Below are 7856 nucleotides of genomic sequence, written 5' to 3'. Positions count from 1 at the left end.
AGATTTGTTTTCAACGACATCACCGTCGGGTTATGAAGAATTTTTAAAATAGGTACCAACATTGGTTACAGACGATCAAAATAGGATTCTAACCTTTTGGGCATCAGAAAAGGAAGTGAAATCAGCTTTATTTATGATGCATCCGGAGAAAGCTCCGGGACCGGATGGAATGACGGCTTTGTTCTTCCAACAATCATGGTCGATTATTAAAAAAGATATTACGGATATGGTTAATGATTTTTTAAGGACATGATCATTGGATGAAAGAATAAATATGACCAATATTTGTCTCATTCCGAAGACAGTGCGGCCAAATCGAATGACAGAACTTCGACCCATCAGTTTAGGTAATGTGGGATATAAAATTATTTCAAAGGTGCTTTTGCCAATGTGGGATATAAATATGACCAGTCATTTTGTTTGCCTTCTTCCTTGGAGCCACCTTGGGGGAATTGAGTCAACATAAACTATATCAGAAGGCTGATTCCTAGCACCTCGTGCCAGCTTATCCACCATGCCACAGAAGTAGCCTTTTCAGCCATTGGCAAAGCACCTTTGAAATAATTTTATATCCCACATTACATAAACTGATGGGTCGAAGTTTCGTCATTTGATTTGGCCGCACTGTCTTCGGAATGAGACAAATATTGGTCATATTTATTCTTTCATCCAATGATCTTGTCCTGAAAAAATCAATAACCATATCCGTAATATCTTTTTTAATAATCGACCATGATTGTTGGAAGAACAAAGCCGTCATTCCATCAGGTCCCGGAGCTTTCTCCGGATGCATCATAAATAAAGCTGATTTCACTTCCTCTTCTGAGGCCCAAGAGGTTAGAATCCTATTTTGATCGTCTGTAACCAATGTTGGTACCTCTTTTAAATTCTTCATAACCCGACGGTGATGTCGTTGAAAACAAATCTTTAAAATAGTCTATCGCTACCCCTTCTATCCCTGCTTCCGATGTAACCCAATCACCATCACTATTATGTAGCCCCACGATTTTGTTCTGTATCCATCTTTGTTTAGTAAGAGCATGATAAAATTATGTATTACGATCCCCTTTTGCATGCCAAGTCGTTCTACTCTTTTGTTTCCAAAAAAGTTCTTCATCCCTATAAGCCTCTTTTAGTTTCCTGGATACCTCTAGCACCTCCTACTAAGTTTTAGTATTATCACCCTGAATTTCCTCCAAAGCCTTCTGAAGAGAATTAATCTTTTCCTTACCATATGGAGGATTATTTTTCCTCCAAACCGATATTTCATGCCTACAGTTGATAATGTTATCTACAGTACCCAAACTATACTGTTGATTTTCCGTAGACCAACCTTGCGAAATGGAGTCTATAAGCCCTTCCATACCAATCCATCGCTTGTCAAAACGAAATTGTTTCCTTGTTTTGATTAGTTTCTCATCTAGACTTGTAACAATGGGCCTGTGATCCGAACCTATCATTCCCAAATATTCCACAAAAGAGGACGGGAATAGATTATGCCATTCTACATTCCCTAAAGCCCGATCTAACGTACACCGAACCGTTTGTCCTTGTCTCCTCTCACTCCATGACATAGTGTTACCCAAAGACGGGAATCTAGGAGACCACAATTTTCAATCATATTATTAAACTGTACAAAAGTAGACGCATGTCTTAGCGCACCCCCTTCCTTCTCATGGTTACCGGTTATTTCATTGAGATCCCCAATAACAAACCATGGTTCCAGTCTAGTTATACCAATTCGTGTAAGGCGTTCCCAACCATAATCACAAAGACCCTGAACCGGATCCCCATATACAAAAGAAATGAAAATCCTCTTTCCTTTATAGCTTGTTTCAATATCTATAATTCGATTACTCGAATAAATTATAGAAACCGGTGAATCATGGCTATACTAGAGAGCCAAACCTCCACCCCTCCCAATAGAATCCACTGTATGCAAACATTTATAACCAAAATGAAATTGAAAATTCTGAACAAAATTAAAATTTTGTTTTGTTTCCGATAAAAATAGAAACGAAGGCCTATGTTTGTGTCATATCTCTCTCATATAACTAATCGTATACTTACTTTCCATTCCTTGGCAATTCCAACTTAAAATTTTCATATCCAATTCCCTTATACTTTTGAAAAATTTCTCGCGAAACTCACTACGATAATTGTAGCTATTACAACATATCGCTTCAGACCCCATTCTCAGAATATAATCCTTTAGAAATCTCCCCACCCGTGCTATTAGATAATCTTTTATAGCCAAATTCCACATGTATCCCCCTTCTATCCTTTTTGTAATCACTAAATGAGTTTTGTGTTGGAATATACAAAATAGTAAAGCACTTGTAGATTCATTACAAACATCCCGTCCAAACCAGTTAGATAAATAATAAGACATACAGCTAGTTTCATCAGCCACCTGCTTCATCAACAATTGCGACCCATAAAAAGCTAATTCCAAAAATCCAACACCACCAGTCCCCAGGCCATCAAGAAGGGAGAACTTAAAGTCTCTCTTAAACAATTACAAAAGGAGAATTTATATACATAATAGTAAAATACTCTCCACAAGATTATCAAGTTATCGCCAATAAGCATAAGGTTTTTGACATCGACCTGAATTATACAACTGAACCTGAGAGATAAACTGATCTCAATACTGAAGCTCTTACTTACTTCAATCCGATGCTTACTACATGACTGTTCGGAATGTCCGAGACACAGCCAGCAACGGTCCCAACCATGATAACCTAAACGGTCAATAAGACCACTCTTCCAACATCTTTCCTCACCCAAATTTGCATACAAATTGTATGACTTTGAGGCCGTCATTCCCATTATAGAACCATCCAAATAAAAAGCATCAACCTGAATGCCAAATCCTGCTATATCATCCAACGAAATTGTAAATGGAATCAACATCGTAACTCTGTTCCTCCAAAAATTGAAACTACTATACCAGTAAACATTCCAGTCCTTCATCCATTTCATTAACCATCTCCACAGACCATGTAAATAACTATACGAACACCTAGAGACTAATGCCAAGACACTCCGATACCCTAGTGACCTCATAACCAAAGCAATAACCCATACTTCCAAATAAACCATTATACTCAAACAAAGACCAAGAAAATCAATACGGGATCCAACTCCTTTATTCCAACTCCCTGACTTTATCAGAGGCAACTTAAACCAAGAAAACACTTATTCATAACTTAAATTAAATAAAAACCCCAGGGGAAATTAATCCTGGTCTGGTATCGGCTTGACCAAAGCCTTCTTTGTGGGAACTGGACCCTTGTCTCCCGCCTTACTGGCTTGCTTTGCCATTGCCTTCTTCCGTGGAGACACGAAGCTCTGAACCAGTCTTTTCTTCGCATTCCCTCCCATTGCTTTGCCATTAAGTTTAGTTTCAATTATTTATTAATTTTTGGTTGTGGTTTTTTCTCATTAGCTTGGTGATCAAAAAAGAAAAAAAACATTTCTTGATAATTTTTTTTGCTGGCATAAATCTGATGAAAAGTGAAAACTATAGCTTAAATGGATTTTCGTCGCATTTTTATTCTTATGAATATTCTCAATTAATTTTTTAAAATCTATGTTTTTAGATTATATTATGTATTTTTACTAAATTATCATATATTTATAAAAGATTAATGTTGATAGGATTGCAAATAAAATAATGATTAAAATATGTTTATGGTTTATTATATGTTTTGTTAATTGATTTGGTCTAAATGTTAAGATGATGAAAAATTTAGGATACATATTAATTTTTAAAAACTACACTTATGTATCAAATTTTTATATAATTTCCTGATGAGTTGGCTTAAATAAAAATTACTTTTATGTCATTCATAGGTGAACTTTCCAATTGATTTTTTTATTTATTGGTCGATGTTTTTTTTTTTATTTATTTAATTTGTCTAAAAATAAAATAAACCATAAAGAAACTTATATCAGTTACTGAACAATGCAAAATATGTTATGAAGAAAAATATATCCCTCAATTTATTGCAAATATGTTGTCAAACACACCCAATAATAAAATTTAACGTGAAACATCTGATTTAATAAGAATCATCTGAATATTTTATATCTTCAGTTTGCAACGGATTGTTCTCAATTGGTGAAGATGGTATCGGAACCAGAAGAATGACTAGCATTTGAAAGCTATCTGGAAGATATCAAGCTTTTACGAAGAAACTTCCTCAACTCAGATATCATCCATGTACCCCGAACGGAGAACCTAAGGGCGGATAGCTTCGCACGTAGTGCTAGGAAACAACCTTCTTTCGTCGTTCATATGGATGTGGAGTTGCCGATTTGGTTTACAGATTCAATATGAGTCTGTGAATGTCTTGCTGTCAAAAAAAAAAAAATTATATCTTCAGTTTAGAGTAATCTTATATAATTTTCAACAAAAGTGAAAAATGAATATGTTTAAGGGATTTATGATTATAAAGATTAATACTCCCTCCGTTTCATAATATAAGTAGTTTTGGCTAAAAGTACGAAGATTAAGAAAATTATTATGTTTTTAAAAAGTATTTTATAATAAATAGGTTAGATATAATTTAACCAATAAAAAATAAGTCTATTTAATTTGATTGGTCACACTGTATTCAATAAATGTAAAAGTTACCTAGAAATACGAAAAATATTTACATTTTGGAACAAAAACATTTTCCTAAAACTACTTACAATATGAAACGGATGAAGTATGATATAAATTTATCTTATGTTATTTTAAATGATTTTGATTAATATAGTTGTTAATAAATACAAAAAATTGGTATTATTTAAAATTCTTAAATCATTTATGTTACAAAATAAAAGCAAGTTCATTTAAATTTCTATTTAGAATAAATTTTATCATTAGAGAGTTATAATATACATTTATTGTAAACTGAACATATTTGGTTTGGTATATAAAGTATTACTAAATTTATTAATCATTCAATTGTTTAAACAAATATATAGAAAACAGAGAAAAATCATTAAATTTATATGTTATAAAGGAATATAATATAATTTCAAAATTTGCATGTAAGAGTATTTAATGTATACTAGTTTTTGTTACTGTATATTTAACAAGGAGTCACTTAAATGACTATTATACACGTGTCATTCATAGATGAGTTTTTGAATTAATTTTCATAATTTGATTGGTTGATATTTTTTGGTCATTGACTTGAATAGATTCGATTAGGACTCTGCTAACCAAACTGAAGACTCTACTAAACAAAGTAGGACTGAAAATTCTGAGCACCACATGAGAGATTTTTTCTCCTTGTATTTTGAGTCTTGGGTACGTATGTTGCTGCGAAAAACTGAACTTTCCTTCAATCACTGAATTTATTCCAAATAAGTTGCCAAAGTAGGTCATTCTTCTGTTCATAAACCATCTTCACCCATTGAGAACAATATGTCGCAAAATTTACATGTAAATGTCGAAAGTTTTCATGCCTTCCATCGCCCAGATGAAAGTTTCAAGTTCTGTGTATAGAGGTGACATGGAAGGTCTTATATTTTGGCTCCCATTAGTCCCCTCAACCCCTGGTAATGTACTATACCAACCCAACCCTGAAAAATATCCTTATCCTTCCTTGACATGTTTGTGTAATACCATCGGCCTGATCTACGTGGTAAGCTTTGTATTTCTTCCATATTGAGTGGTGTTGATGTCACTCCCTGCACTGATTCCGTTTGTGCATCTTTCCAAAGAATCGATTTTGTTTCTGCCATCTATTAAAGTATTCCGAGGATCTTTTTCTAAATCATTAAAGATTTTATCATTGCGTGAATTCCAAATATATCATAATATCCAAGCAAAATGATGAGCCTCTATATGTGGAGATAATAACTGAAATAAGTAATTCATGTTTGCATAAACTGATTGCATCGAAACTCTCCATGGGTTGGTCGGAATTCTTAAGAGAGCCCATACATGAATTGCTGAAGGGCACTCAAAAAGACATGATTGATTGTCTCCTCATCCGCACCGCATCTTGTACACTGCATATAAAATTTTCTCCCTTTTGCATGCAGATTTTTCTTAACCGTTAAACATCCCAGAGACATGGTCGATATTTTTATTTATTTATTTATTTAATTTGATTCCAAAAAATAAACCATGATGAAACTTACATCAGTAACCAAACAATGCAAAGTATTTTATGAATAAAAGTATATCCTCAATTTGTGGTAAATATGCTGTCAGACCTACCCGATACTAAAACTTAACGTGAAACATCTGATTTGAAAAGAATCGTCCAAACATTTTACATCTTGAAATTTAGAGTAATCTTATATCATTTTGAACAAAAAATGAAAAATTGAATGTGTTTAAAATATTTCTGATTATAAAAATGAATCAGATAAATTTTTATCTTACATTATTTAAAAGAATTTAGAATACTATAGTTGTTAACGAATATGAAAATTTTTATAATTGAAACTTTATATATCATTTATGTTACAAATTAAAAACAAATTCAAGAAACTTTCCATTTAAAATGAAGTTTATCATTAGAGAGTTAAAACATACATTTATGTAATTAAACATATTTGAACATATTTGGTTTGGTATATAAATTATTACTAAATTTATAACCATTCAAATTGTTTAAACAAATACAAATCAGAGGAAAACCATTAAATTTATATTTTATAAAGGAATATAATATAATTTCAATTTGCATTTGATAGTATTTAATGTATACTCGTTTTATATTTAAATGTATGGTTTTTATGTAAATATATTTTCCATTTATATGAAACGATAAAAAAGAAAACATTAAATTTATGCTTTATAAGGGAAATATAAAATAAATATCAAAATCATCTATCATGTAAATATATGTAATATTACTTTGTATCGTTTAAATGTTAGAAAAGTAAATGAACCAAAATTTTATAATGGGAAATATATATATATATATAACAATTTAATGGATAATTTCTATAGATTCTACACATCACAGACGAAAATGAAAAACTTCGTAAGTTATAGGATTCCTGAAATGTAAATAATAAATCAAAGTCTCATTCTTGGTGAAAGAGAATGTTAACCAGCCATATATTTAATTAGTATGTTTATATTTTTTGCAAAATGTTATATTTTAAGTATACACATCTATATTATTAAAAGAGAAGTACTCATTAAAAAATACCCATAAGTTTTCTAATTTATTTACACTTGCATGCTACTGAGAATTAAATTAAATTATCTATTTTAATACTTGTCTTTTCCAGTTAAATTAATGAGTTTTCTTTAATCAAATTTAAACATAATGTCACTAAATGAACCTACCTATTTTAATGCTTGTCTTTTCCAGTTAAATTAATGAGTTTTCCTTAATCAAATTTAAACTTAACATCATTAAATGAACCTAAAAGTAAATCATATATTTAATGTAGCTTATTACGGACGAGTACGCCCAATAATGAACTTGAATTTTATTTTTTACGAAAACGTGAATCACTTGACATATGTAATATTTAAAATATATTAACTACAATATAAAAAATGCATATAACCTACCTATACTTTAGTTTGAAATGATCATGCTCAAGTTTTATATAGTCTACTTACATCATGCATCGATCGATGTACAATATTCAAACTATCTATAGTTTTCGTTTTCTTTATAGGATGTATCAACCAACCAATCATCCTATTGATTTTCTAAGCTTTATAAAAAACAAATCAATAAATACAAACTCAAAATCCAATATCTTCTATTAATCAAAACAAAATATCTTCAATGTCGTATCTTTAATGTACCTATTAAATATAGAAACTGTGACCATAATTACACTAATTATAAGAATAGATTTGATTCCAACCAATTGAT

The sequence above is a fragment of the Brassica oleracea genome, chromosome C3 (genome assembly GCF_000695525.1).
Source record: "Brassica oleracea var. oleracea cultivar TO1000 chromosome C3, BOL, whole genome shotgun sequence".
NCBI lineage: Eukaryota > Viridiplantae > Streptophyta > Magnoliopsida > Brassicales > Brassicaceae > Brassica > Brassica oleracea.
This window is presented reverse-complemented; position numbering follows the sequence as displayed.